This window comes from Pseudorca crassidens, chromosome 8 (genome assembly GCF_039906515.1).
Source record: "Pseudorca crassidens isolate mPseCra1 chromosome 8, mPseCra1.hap1, whole genome shotgun sequence".
NCBI classification, from domain to species: Eukaryota; Metazoa; Chordata; class Mammalia; order Artiodactyla; family Delphinidae; genus Pseudorca; species Pseudorca crassidens.
Genome location: NC_090303.1, coordinates 89697358 through 89710983, shown reverse-complemented (window position 1 = coordinate 89710983; position 13626 = coordinate 89697358). Strand labels below are relative to the sequence as shown.

Genomic DNA, 13626 nt, shown 5'->3' with positions numbered 1-13626 from the left:
ACACATAATAGATCCATATAGCAATTCATAAAGGCAAAGTTGTATACTCCCTCCACCCCTTTCCAACTGCAGTCCCCCCAAGTAAGCAATCACACACAAAATTTTGATGTGTTCGTATTCTCCCATTCTTTTTTCTGTGCTATACATAAACATTGATTGATTCTTTTTTATTTCTAAAAAAATGGGTAACATTATACACAATATATCATGTTATAATTTACTTATTTATTCTTTACCTAATAACATGTCATGGACATTCTTTCAGGTCAATATATAGTTCTTTCCCTTTCTCTTTTTCATATAGCTATGTATTATTCCAGAGAATGGAAGTACCAAAATCAAGTTAATAACTTCCTCAGTGATGAACATTCAGTAGCATGTTCTTCTAAAAATGTAAATGAGATCATGCCTCTTTCTTCAAAGGCTTTCCTTTTCCCATGGAAGAAGATCCACATTTCCTACCATGGCCTGCAAGGCTCTGGAATGATATGGCCCTTGCCTCTATTTAATCCACCTTACACCCCACCTCCACTTGCTTACCATAACTCACACTAACATTCTAGTAAGGTTTTTTCCACCTCATTCATAATCCCTGCATATTTTCTACTCTTAACCTGTAAAGATCTTCCCTGACTATCCTCCTCTTGCTCACCAATCTAAATTAGGTTCCCCTCAAAATAATTCCATTTGCAGCAACAAGGATGCAACTAGAGATTATCATACTAAGTAAGTCAGAAAGACAGGGACAAATACCATATGATATCACTTATATGTGAATCCAGAATACGGCACAAATGAACCTATCTACAGGGCAGAGATAGACTCACAGACATGGAGATTGGACTTGTGGTTGTTGCGGGGTAGGGAGAGGGATGGACTGGGAGTTTGGGGTTGGGAGAGGCAAACTATAAAAAAAGAAAAAAGAAAACAAATTAGGTTCCCCTCTTAAACAGTCTCATAACATCTTGTAAACACCTTCACAGTACTCATCACCAGTTATAATAATCTATAAGAAATTATATGTATATACTTTATTTATTTATTTAAAATTTATTTATTTATTTATTTATGGTTGCATTGGGTCTTCGTTGCTGCGTGCGGGCTTCCTCTAGTTGCGGGAGCTACTCTTTGTTGCGGTGCGTGGGCTTCTCACTGTGGTGGCTTCTCCTGTTGTGGAGCTCGGGCTGTAGGTGCACGGGCTTCAATAGTTATGGCTCGCGGGCTCTAGAGCGCAGGATCAGTAGTTGTGGCACACGGGCTTAGTTGCTCCACGGCATGTGGGATCTTCCCGGACCAGGGCTTGAACCCATGTCCCCTGCATTGGCAGGCGGATTCTTAACCACTGCGCCACCAGGGAAGGCTCACTTGTATTTATTTAAATGTCTGATGATTTCATCTCTGCCTCCTCCACGAGGCACCCTGCTCTATGAGGACAGAGACAGTGTTTTGCGGTACCACCATCACCTAGCACAATACTCAAAGGTAAAAAACATTTATGGAGTGAATAAATGGTATGTCCTACACCGAGGAAACATTAGGCAGCTAGAATTGCATATTAATTAACCTTTTAAATGATATGTGTTACATGGATGTCTATGAAATTACACATACAACATACACACATATATATATGAAAAATTTGTAAAACAGTGTAAAAGGAGCATTGGCCTGGGAGGATAGTGGCTCTGTCACTAATTAGGTGGTGACCTAGGAAATGTCACTTCCTTACTGTTAGTCTCCAGGAATAAATGACTGTCAGTACGTATGGGATTGTCCCCTAGTGTTGGATACTCTGGGAGGTACTACTGACCTTTAGAGGGTAGGGGCCAGGTAAGCTAGACTTTCTGCAAAACAGGGCACTGTTCCTTACATGAAAAATTATTTTGTGTCCCTCATGACTTTTAAAGAGGGCTCTTTTTTTAAAATTAAATTTATTTATTTTTGGCTGCGTTGGGTCTTCATTGCTGTGTGCGGTCTTCCTCTAGTTGCAGTGAGTGGGGGCTACTCTCTGTTGCGGTGCACGGGCTTCTCACTGGAGTGGCTTCTCTTGTTGCGGAGCACGGGCTCTAGGTGTGGGGGCTTCAGTAGTTGTGGCACGTGGGCTCAGTAGTTGTGGTTCGCGGGCTTAGTTGCTCTGGCATGTGGGATATTCCCAGACCAGGGCTCAAACCCGTGTCCCCTGCATTGGCAGGCAGATTCTTAACCACTGCGCCACCAGGGAAGCCCATCCCTCATGACTTTTAAATGCCCCCAGTGCAGGTGAGAAACCTGTATATATGATCCGTGCCTAAAACCTGACCTATTTTGCATATGAACACAAAGCTGTTTTAAATTATTACAGAACTCTAAAAGTGAGTGTTTTAGGAATGCATCTACACTGGACACTGAGGACAGATTAGTGTTGTCACCAGAGGTGGTCAATCAGCATACTTGTGTCAGTTGGTATTTGGAGCTTTCACATTCATGGGGATTTATAAGTGCCAGCAAATGAAGATTTGATTATATTTTCTATAATTGTCATGTCTGAGCATTTATATATTGAAATACAAAACATTGTACTATAAATTACTTTTATATCATATATAGGACATTATTTTGATTTAAAACAAGATCATGTATGTAGATGAAATTCATAAATTATCCATGAATTTCATTTTAGGCTAATACAAGAGATATTGTAAAGATACTGTTCTTAAAAAAAGGTGTGTAGGATAAGATGATGGATTAGATGATGATTAAGATCCTTTCCAGTCTTAATGTGGTGGTTCTTATCTTTAATAATGGTAAGGATTCTGTTTATTTTGTTCTTTTCGTTACTTGGTTTACATTTCACTGTAAAATTGGTAATATAAAAAACACACATTAAAATAATACATGTCTCCTATACTGAATGTTTAAATAGTTACCTAAAGGTGGTGAATCCAAATGATTTCCCAAGTTTCCTTGCTAGGTAATAATCTCATGATTCTACAATTTCAAATTTTTGGTGAATTGTGAGTTTATTACATATTTTAAGTTTTCACCAAATAATTGACTCTAGGCTTGATAGTAAAGCACAAAGAACTAATGTATTGCTAAAAAATGAAATGAAAGCTTCTCACTATGAGATTAAGTTCACAGATTTTATACTGAAACCTTCCCCCATTCTCCTTCTGTTTAGAATTTTTCATCAGTTACAATATACTATGCATTTCAATCATATGTTTTATAAATTGCCTCATCTCCCTTTTCTGTCACCCTAACACACACACTAGAATAGACACAGGAATTCCTAGAATAGGAACAGGGAATTTTGTCTATTTTGCTCACCGTCTCCTCCCCATGTATAGAACAGTGCCGGGCACACAGGAGGAGCTCAATGAGTATTTGTTGTATGAATGGGTGAAGAATACACACAATAAGCAAAAACGACTGCGTCGAGCGCCACTTCCACCAGAATTCTAGGAGGCATGTGGGAGGGACCAGTAAATTGACTGATTTTTTTGTGTATGTGTGTGACTGATTTTTGAAATTGAGGATTCCTCGGCGCTCGTAGAAATTGCGAACGCGTTCTTATATTCGTTGGGATGTATTGATGTGTGTAGGGTTTGTGAACTCCGCGCGCAGAGCTGTGCAGGCTGGAAATCGAACTAACAATTTGCAAAGTCCGCATACTGTTCTCAAATTTATATCATTAGAAACACATTTTTGTAAAGGGATTTTGTAATCCCTTCTCTTGTACTTCTGTAAAAGACAATTTAGGATATCTCTTCACTGGAGATTAATGGTGAGGACTGGATCAAGGGTGGTGACTCCAAAACGCGCAAACAGTGGCAACGAGTTAACACTTTTCGCAAACAAACGCCAATTCAGTATCCAATTCCCACTCTAGATCAAATCCCGCGCTCCTCCTACCTCCAACCTGACTGTACCCCGCCCTCTTTAATACCCATGGTGGGCAGAGCAGAGAACGGTCTCGGTTCCCCCAAAATTGGTTACGCCCGCCCCGAGTTTTGGTCTCCCATATTTGAGCAAACACCGAGGAAACGGAACCACTAACGAAGGCCGCCGACCAAATGACAGCGGAGCAGCACACGCGGGTCAAGAAGGAAGCAAAACACGAAGAAAGGCAATAGTGTAACAGGCACGTGAGGTGAGCGATCCCATCCGCCCTCGGAGTGAGAACATCAACTCCCGGCTTGCCTCTGGGCTGTTACCCTCCGAGGACTACAACTCCCAGGATGCTGCGGGAGCAGTACCCCCGCCGCTCCTCCCGCCCCTCCCCCGCCCCTCCCTGTCGGATCGGCGTGCGCCTGCGCACCGGAGGCCGGAGGAGTCTTACCCTAATGTAAGATGGTGGCCCGTCTGGCTGTGGAACCCACCGAAAGCTGAGAGTCTCTCTCTCAGCCGTAAAGGTCGGACTCGCTGAAGCAATCAGGCCCGTTTCTGAAGAGTTTTTTCCCCGACACTCGTTCAGTGGTCTCTTGTGAGGACGCGGCAACGCGTGGAATCGGATAAGGGAAAAGCGAGGCAAGGCAGGCGGGTGAGTCTGTGCGGGGCTGGGCTTAGGGGAAACCCGGGGCTTACCGGCTACGAGAGAGCGGAGGCTTCGCTGGGACTGTGCAGGCCGCACCCCCCTTTCTCCCCACCCCCCGCCTCATCTTCAGCCTCCTTCTCGGTCTTCCTCCTCCTCCTCCTCTTCCTCCCTCTCCCCTCTACGCCACAGCAGTTACCGCCGGGAAAAGGGAGCGGGGCAGAAGGCTGCGCGGCGGCGAGCCTCGACTGCTTCAAAAATCTCTTCAATTGGGCAGCCGAGGCGGCTGCTCGTCTTCAGTGCTCTCCCCTACGTTTTTGTAGGGGCAGGAATCTTAGGTCTCAGGACTCCCTGTTTTCCCAACCCCCTTGCCCCTCTCTGACGTCCTTCTCCAGTGGCTCCCGTCTCCCAAGACCGAAGCCATCACTTCCACTCTGACCCGTGGTGCTCATTAATCCCACTGCTCGTTGCCCACTCGGTCCTGCCGCTTGTTTTTTGCTCCGCTGCTACCACTGTGGAGTTAGCCTTTGCTCCCCCCGGTGCTTGCCATTAGTCCCCAGCCTATCTGCTACCCTAGAGCTTCTTCCGATTTGCAGTCTTTCCTTTAACCACATCTGTCATTTTAAAGCTGCCCCTTAAGTATCTAGATTATGCTGCTGCTCGTTCTGACCCACCTGTTTCACAGCGTTCTTGGGTATTGTCCGTTCCTTCCCTCTTTCCTATACAGATTCTTTCAGCATACACTTCCAGAAAAAAAGGGATGCCCCGTGTTGGCCCCTGAAAAGTCAAGGAAGTTGGGAAGTGAATGAAGTGAGGTAGGATACTGTTAAACATTTTGAGTGAAGCTCGTTTATTCAGGCTACTCCGGAGAGGAGCGTCTTCGTTTTGCTTTCAATGATCTATTTGTGGATTATTCGCTCTGTTGGGACGTGGTTTTTTGTTTTTTTTTTTTTTCCATTTTGGACCGGTTTCTCCATGCTACCAAGCCGCCTTCTGAATTGAGTCTCCCCAGGATACTTAATGTGGGCTCTGATTATACCAACAAATATTAGCCTGGGCATTTAAAAATAAGATAAATCTGGCACACAACCAAATTCATCTGTGAGCTCCACAAGCAAATATAAGTGAATATAAGTGGTGTTCTGATTATAAGCAGGTTATATGTGGGTTACAGATTCCTTCCAAATTGAGAATTGATTATTGACTCAGTTTTATTGATGTTCAGCTTAATTGATGACATTTTATTTATAGTTTGAGTGGAAATTTCCTCTCCAGCTAATATCTGACTTGATATTTTTGGATTTGGGAAGTTCTTTCTTTTAACATATCTAGAATGGTAGGTATCTGAATAAATTGTCTTCTCTTGAAAACCATTAGGTCTATAAGCAAAGGAGAAATCGATTTTTTTTTTCCAAAACTAAATCTCATTTTTTCCATAGAAAAGAAGGGGGCTGGGAAAGAAATGACAAAGCTGTGCACATAAATGCATTTGGTAACACTCAGTGTCATTATTATTTACATTAAAAAGCAGAAAACTAGAAGCCGGTGGTGGCTTATGATGTCTGTTTTGTGAAGAAGGAGCTTTTGCTATAATCAGACTACTGTGAAGTAAAGAATTACCAGAAAAACAAACAGGATTACATAGATCAGATACATACATCTCAAATTTAAACGTAAATAAGACATTGTGTTCTTAAGATGTATGTAAAAATATTAAGTCATAGTAGCAATCTCATGCAGCAGTATACCTCTTATTTGCAAAAGTAATAATACCTCAAGTGTAAATATAAATACATATAGTTGTCCATTAAATCACTTTTGGATGTTGCTGCATAATTGTGATTTTTTTACAGATTTTATCTGTAATACTTGATGGAATCTTACATTTGACATTATATTTGCTTGATTGTGATAAATGGTCTGTTTCATCAAATGTAAACCGAGGTTAGGAAAGCTGTTTATAAAACTTCATTTTTCCTTTCAGCCACTTAAGCCACAATTTGGGGAAACTAAATAAATCCCGACTTTTCTGAGAATTGGAAGCAATTTATATAGCAAACCTTGTCCTAAGTTATGACCTGAGGTTTTTTTTAAAAAAAAAGTATTACTTACTTTTAGTTTATCAGTAGGAATATATTTAATACAATTGATCTTCAACTCTAAGCAAAAAATATATTTCATTTTTCTTTGTAATACACTGGTGGAGAAGCTTTCCACTTTGAACAAGCCTAACACACGGGTTTAGAAACCCTTGGCAGTCATACTTGGCTGAATTGTAAGCAGTGTGTTCTAGGAGAGGACTGTTTGTCTGGCAGAAGAGGGTAAATTATTTTAATACATCTTTTCTTTTGTAAAGATATTTTGCTTCAATAAAAGCATTCTCAAGTAATTTTCTCCACTCTATAGTTTTTTTCCTGCCATCATCAAATTCTTAGTTATCAGCACTGTGAAGTCAAAATGAATTTACTTTGGAATCTTTAACACATCTGAAGAAGATATCTAAAGTTCTTTGATATTTTGATAGGAAATACAGAGCTGAGAGTTCAAAGTATTTTTGTATGGTTTAACTTTTTTTTATTTTTATAAATTTATTTATTTATCCTTGGCTGTGTTGGGTCTTCGTTGCTGCACGCGGGCTTTCTCTAGTTGCCGTGAGTGGGGGCTACTCTTAGTTGCGGTGCGCGGACTTCTCATCGCAATGGCTTCTCTTGTTGCCGAGCACGGGGTCTAGGCGCACGGGCTTCAGTAGTTGTGGCTCGCGGGCCTAGAGCGCAGGCTCAGTAGTTGCGGCTCACGGGCTTTGTTGCTCCGCGGCATGTGGGATCTTCCCGGACCAGGGCTCGAAACATATCCCCTGCATTGGCAGGCAGATTCTTAATCAGTGCGCCACCAGGGAAGCCCGTGTGATTTAACTTCTTAAATGTAACATTTTGAGTATTGTAGCTTCATAATTTCGTGGGGTTCTTTTTTTGGGATAGTTTGGAATACTTTCTGCCAGTTTCAGTAGTTGAATTCTTCAACTGAATAGATTATTTCTACAGAAGGGTTTTTGAACATGAGTTACTTGAGGTTGACTTGTTATGAAATTTGTTTTCACAAAGTTCCATAGACAAATCTTTAATTTTATTAGGATGAGACAGTTATAATCAAATGGCAAAATACAGAAAAATTGTTTTGTAATGCCCTTCAACTTCAGTCTGATTGGAGCACTAGCGATAACTTCCAGTTTATTACTTTGTAAAAGAAAGAGGGCATTGCTTAAGGATGAACTCCTTGCATTAGGGGAGTTTTATTTTTAAAATGATGTTATATGTATCAATATAATGAAAAAATATCTTCTCAGTTTAAGCAGTATGATTTTAGAAATCTTCCCTTTCTCTCCTTCGCTACTCGTGCTTTAAGGTTAAGCTACACTCTTCATTAGAAAAAAGTTTCTTTTTTTTTTTGGTGCCTGTAGATAGCACTTGATTGAATCTATTTCAACTCAATGTTATTATTATTTTTAAAAATTTTTTAAAAAGTTATTTATTTGTTTGTTTATTTATTTAGGCTGCATTGGGTCTCCGTTGCTGCATGCAGGCTTTCTCTAGTTGAGGCAAGCGGGGGCTACTCTTCATTGCGGAGCGCGGGCCTCTCATTGCCGTGGCTTCTCTTGTCGTGAAGCACGAGCTCCAGGCACATGGGCTTCAGTAGTTGTGGCTCGCAGGCTCTAGAGCGCAGGCTCAGTAGCTGTGGTGCACAGGCTTAGTTGTTCCCCAGCATATGGGATCTTGCCGGACCAGGGCTCGAACCCGTGTACCCTGCATTGGCAGGCGGATTCTTAACCACTGTGCCACTAGGGAAGCCCAGTGTTATTATTTTTATAGACCATTCAAATGAAATAGAAAGTTTTAGTTTATGAAAACTTAAACCTCTGCTGAAAATTCAGTTAGCTTTCTGTCATTAAGTATAGTACTGTCTTGACTTTTTGTGAAGGAAGTTACATTCATCTGTTAGTTCTAAAGAAAAACAGTAGGGAAATAGGTTATAGAGATTTTTAGTGCTCTAGAAATAGTATAACTAGAATGTACTACATACTTTTCTCAAAGGATTTCTTAATCTAAGTGGAACTTGTAAATGGTTTTCATCCCACTGGAATAGCATGTATTGGATAAAACTTGTTAACACATTTTGAGATTTAAAATATTTTGTGTTACCTCAGAGATATTAGGAAAAATCTGCAAATGCCCATGCTTATATAAAATGTGGCAAAACCACTGATATTTTAAAGAGAGTAATATTTTTTTCTCAAAAGTTGAGAGTACACAAATTATAAAGATGGCATAATTTACTCACTTATTTAGTGATGCAATGAAAAGATAGTGGGACTGTTAATCCTATATTTAGTGGTTTTCTGAAAAAACTTTTTTCAGAATTGTTTTTAATCTGATATTTATGTGGCCTTTTTTATTAGAAAAGATTGTGTAGTAAATGTCAACTTTTTCACGTGTAGTAATATTAACCCAATGGGTTTTGTCACATTTCTTTTTTGTAGCATGATTCTTTTATTTGTTAATCAGAAAGTAGTTTATAGAAGAGAAAATTTCAACACTATTTTGGCCCCTTAGATTAGCCTTACCGTAACAGTTTTTCTTTTACTAGAAGAGAGAAATTACATGCTACTAAAAAGAAGATGATTACTTTCACTTGCTAGGAAAATGAAACTTTAAAGATAGGGCAAGTAAAAAGCAATTTGAGTATGAGTTTATTTTTCTCCTAAGGAGTTTATTTGTGAGGATGGTTTCATTCTTTCTAAACTCTGTTTATACAAGAGAGTTGTCCTGTTTTAAACTTTAATTGCATTGGGTGATGGGCAGATGATGTATTGCTATTGGGATAAAGCTTGCTATTTGTATACATTGGATATCTGTTCGCAATCAAATATGTTATTTAGTTACCTCCCCTCTTGAGTATTTAGAGAAAATATGGAGAAGGGGAAATCAGAATAATCAGATTGGTTTGTATATATGCCTAAAACCAGTTTTGGGGGAAAAAAAGTCAAGGCAAAGAAGCAGTGTAATTAGAGCATTTAATTAAAGAAGCATTTAAAGATAGATGTTTGTATCACTGCTTTTGGAAGGAATTAGTGAACGATGATGTAGGGAAATAATGGTTGAATTTTGAAGAGTAGTTATAGACTGAAATATCAAAGGGGTGGAGCTATATGTTGTCATCAAGCCAAATATCTGCAATTTCTTAAGCATATTTTTCAGGTCTCAGAATAAAGAGGAAGTGCTAATTTTCCTGATTATTTAAGAACCTACTAATTCAATCCCTGTTAAGGGCAATTGGTGTCTTCAGATAGTGAATTTCTTGAAATAACATTGGTTGATTCGGGTTATTGAACATTGATTTTAGCAACTTTTTTTCTTTTTATTTTCTGCCTTTCATATTATGCTTTTTTTTTTTTTTTTAAACAGTGTTTTGTGATTTTCAGCTATTGTTTGGGTGGACCCTTTTGTGAATGCTGTAATTGAATGAAAACTTGAAATATAAGCAGTATTGCTTTTTTTTTTTTTAGCATCTTTATTGGAGTATAATTGCTTTACAATGGTGTGTTAGTTTCTGCTTTATAACAAAGTGAATCAGTTATACATGTACATATGTTCCCGTATCTCTTCCCTCTTGCGTCTCCCTCCCTATCCCACCCTCCCTATCCCACCCCTCTAGGTGGTCACAAACCACCTAGCTGATCTCCCTGTGCTATGCGGCTGCTTCCCACTAGCTATCTATTTTACGTTTGGTAGTGTATATATGTCCATGCCATTCTCTCACTTTGTCACAGCTTACCCTTCCCCCTCCCCATATCCTCAAGTTCATGCTCTAGTAGGTCTGTCTTTATTCCTGTCTTACCCCTAGGTACTTCATGACCTTTTTTTTTTCTTCCATATATATGTGTTAGCATACGGTATTTGTTTTTCTCTTTCTGACTTTCTTCACTCTGTATGACAGACTCTAGGTCCATCCACCTCACTACAAATAACTCAATTTCGTTTCTTTCTATGGCTGAGTAATATTCCATTGTATATATGTGCCACATCTTCTTTATCCATTCATCTGTTGATGGACACTTAGGTTGCTTCCGTGTCCTGGCTATTGTAAATAGAGCTGCAATGAACATTTTGGTACATGACTCTTTTTGAATTATGGTTTTCTCAGGGTATATGCCCAGTAGTGGGATTGCTGGGTCATATGGTAGTTCTATTTTTAGTTTTTTAAGGAACCTCCATACTGTTCTCCATAGTGACTGTGTCAATTTACATTCCCACCAGCAGTGCAAGAGTGTTCCCTTTTCTCCACACCCTCTCCAGCATTTATTGTTTCTAGATTTTTTGATGATGGCCATTCAGACTGGTGTAAGGTGATATCTCATTGTAGTTTTGATTTGCATTTCTCCAATGATTAATGATGTTGAGCATTCTTTCATGTGTTGGCAATCTGTATATCTTCTTTGGAGAAATGTCTGTTTAGGTCTTATGCCCAGTTTTGGATTGGGTTGTTTGTTTTTTTGTTATTGAGCTGCATGAGCTGCTTGTAAATTTTGGAGATTAATCCTTTGTCAGTTGCTTCATTTGCAAATATTTTCTCCCATTCTGAGGGTTGTCTTTTGGTCTTGTTTATGGTTTCCTTTGCTGTGCAAAAAGCTTTGAAGTTTCATTAGGTCCCACTTGTTTATTTTTGTTTTTATGTCCATTACTCTAGGAGGTGGGTCAAAAAGGATCTTGCTGTGATATATGTCATAGAGTGTTCTGCCTATGTTTTCCTCTAAGAGTTTGATAGTGTCTGACCTTACATTTAGGTCTTTAATCCATTTTGAGTTTATTTTTGTGTATGGTGTTAGGGAGTGTTCTAATTTCAGCAGTATTGCTTTTGGTAGTAAGATTAATTTTTCTTTTGATGGAGATCCCCTCCATTTCGATTAGATTTTTTCCTTTAATTTTAAAATTAATTCTTAGTTGAGAATTAGCTCTTACAAGTTTCCTGTCAAATTAGATCTTTCCAGAATTCTTTTTCATACTTTAAATGGGGACTTAGGTATTTGTTGGGTAAAGAAAAGTGTTATGATATGCCTTGGTTTTGTCATTTAAAGTGAAGTAAAGACATTATTAGTGTTAAAAAAATTGACTTATTAACATGAAAAATTTTAAACAAAAGTAGACACAGATCTCTATGTGTGTGTCACTTCAAAGATCATCAACTCATAGTCAGTCTGGGTTTACCTGTGCCCCCACTTAGTTTACCTGTGCCCCCACTTAGTGTACTCTTTGACCTGGATTATTTTGAAGCAAATTCTCGTCATCACAATTATTTCATTTGTACTAGAACTCTTTTTGACATATAATATCCTTGATTTTTAAAAAAATCAGGATTATTCAATCAATTTTTCAAATAGTCTTTAAGTACTTATTATAGACCTACTTCTTGGGAAATGACCCAGCCTCTTCTAAGAGTTTATTATCTTGTTGGGTATACTTTCATAATAATATAACTAGCACTATCCAAAGCATTATACAACTAACGCTTTGATACATGGGTCTGAGTCCATTATGTTAGTATAGGGTTATCTAGGAGTAGGGCTTCCTTGAGAAAGTGGGACTTGAATAAAGAATATGTACTGTCTGCATAGGCAGATCATCTTCAGAAGGAGAACATTCCATACGTTCCATGTGGGGCTTGGAAGCAGGAGCAAACACTTGGTGGGAACCAGCATGATGTGAGAGAGGTGTAAGGAGTCTGATCTCAGTAGAATAAGGTGTTAATTTCTGAGAATGGTGTCAGAGAAATTAGTATGCTAGAGTAGGGCTAGATTATGAGGTGTATTCAGTGTCAGGTTGAATCTGATCAGCTACGGTAAGGAGCCAGTAGTTCGTTGGGGGCAGGAGATGACATGATGAAAGTACTGTTTAGAAAAAGATTCCTTCTTCAGTAGTGTGCAGCATATTTTGGGGTTGACAGTTGAATGTGAAAAATTAATGAGTAGGCCATGAGTAGAGATGTTGGTGTGGATATTCTACACGATTTGGCACCTAATTGATTCCATCTTCTCTTCAGTCCTTATATCCAGAAATGACAACAAGGTTTTGGAGAATAGAGGACTGAAGAAATGTCTATTTGTCGTTGATAGTAAACTGCAATTTGTTATCCAAGCCCAGCTTTTGAAAAGGAAGTGATGCATGATTACTCAAATAACAATCTCAAGAAAATTCAGCAGAAAATAGCTACTAGTGTTTTCAAATAATTTTAGATATGTATTCACTGGGAGTTTGGAAAATAAAGAAAATCTTTATTACATGATAATGAGATGGAACATATTTCATTTGTAAAAGGGAAATTGATGCCTCATCTGCTTCTTATGTGTGTAAGAGTTCAGAAGAAGTATTAGGAAATGTATATTTGAACAGCTTGTAACCAGTATATATTACTGGATAGCTTTAAAGTTTAATAATGACCTGATTAATGCAGAAGGAATGGCATAAAATTCTGATGAATAGGGCACTAATGTTGTCAGCCCCAACCTCCTTTAAGGATGGATAAGGATAGGTCAGCAGGCCAAAGAAGAATGTAGGGACATTATTAAGTGAAAGTTTATTCTTTGATTTATTTTGATATACTTTGTTTTGCAAAGGTATTATTAAAAACAGATCTGGTTACACAAAAGCCATATTTATTTTATTTGAAAATGTTTTTTAAGTTCTCAGACCCTTGAAGTTATTCTTTTCTTTGTTTTGGTTTGTTCACTCTTCATTAAACCAACTTTCTTCATCTATTGTGTATTTCTGGATAGCATGCTTGCTTTGTTTTGTGAAGGATAATTTCATTTGTTATCTTAAAGCAGCAGGGGAAAAGTAGATTTCTTGTTTCTGGCTTTGTAAATAGTAGATGAATAATACTGTATTGCCATTGTTCTCTTCCTGCTTCCCTCAGTATCACATGTATTCCCTTTCTACAATATTTAGCATGTGGATCTCAAGAATTCTTATAGTTGAGTCTGAAAACATCTCAAGCTTAGGTGCTTACAGCTTCAAAGTTTAATTTACCTTAATTTACCAATCATTTTCTTTCCTATTATTATA

At 38.6% G+C, this 13626-nt stretch overlaps 1 protein-coding gene across 7 annotated transcripts in view; it reads left to right on the top strand.

Annotated features, from left to right (window-relative positions):
• The first annotated feature begins 4295 nt into the window (after positions 1 to 4295).
• The window catches only part of CNOT4 (CCR4-NOT transcription complex subunit 4), a 139653-nt gene continuing 130322 nt past the window's right edge, over positions 4296 to 13626 (top strand). For 6 of the 7 annotated variants that reach the window (XM_067747104.1, XM_067747102.1, XM_067747103.1 and 3 more), the window contains exon 1: positions 4296 to 4522. The gene's annotated coding sequence lies outside the window, so the exon portion shown is untranslated. Of the gene's footprint in view, positions 4523 to 5240; positions 5329 to 13626 lie in introns of all 7 variants that reach the window. The other variant, XM_067747100.1, reaches the window with a different exon arrangement.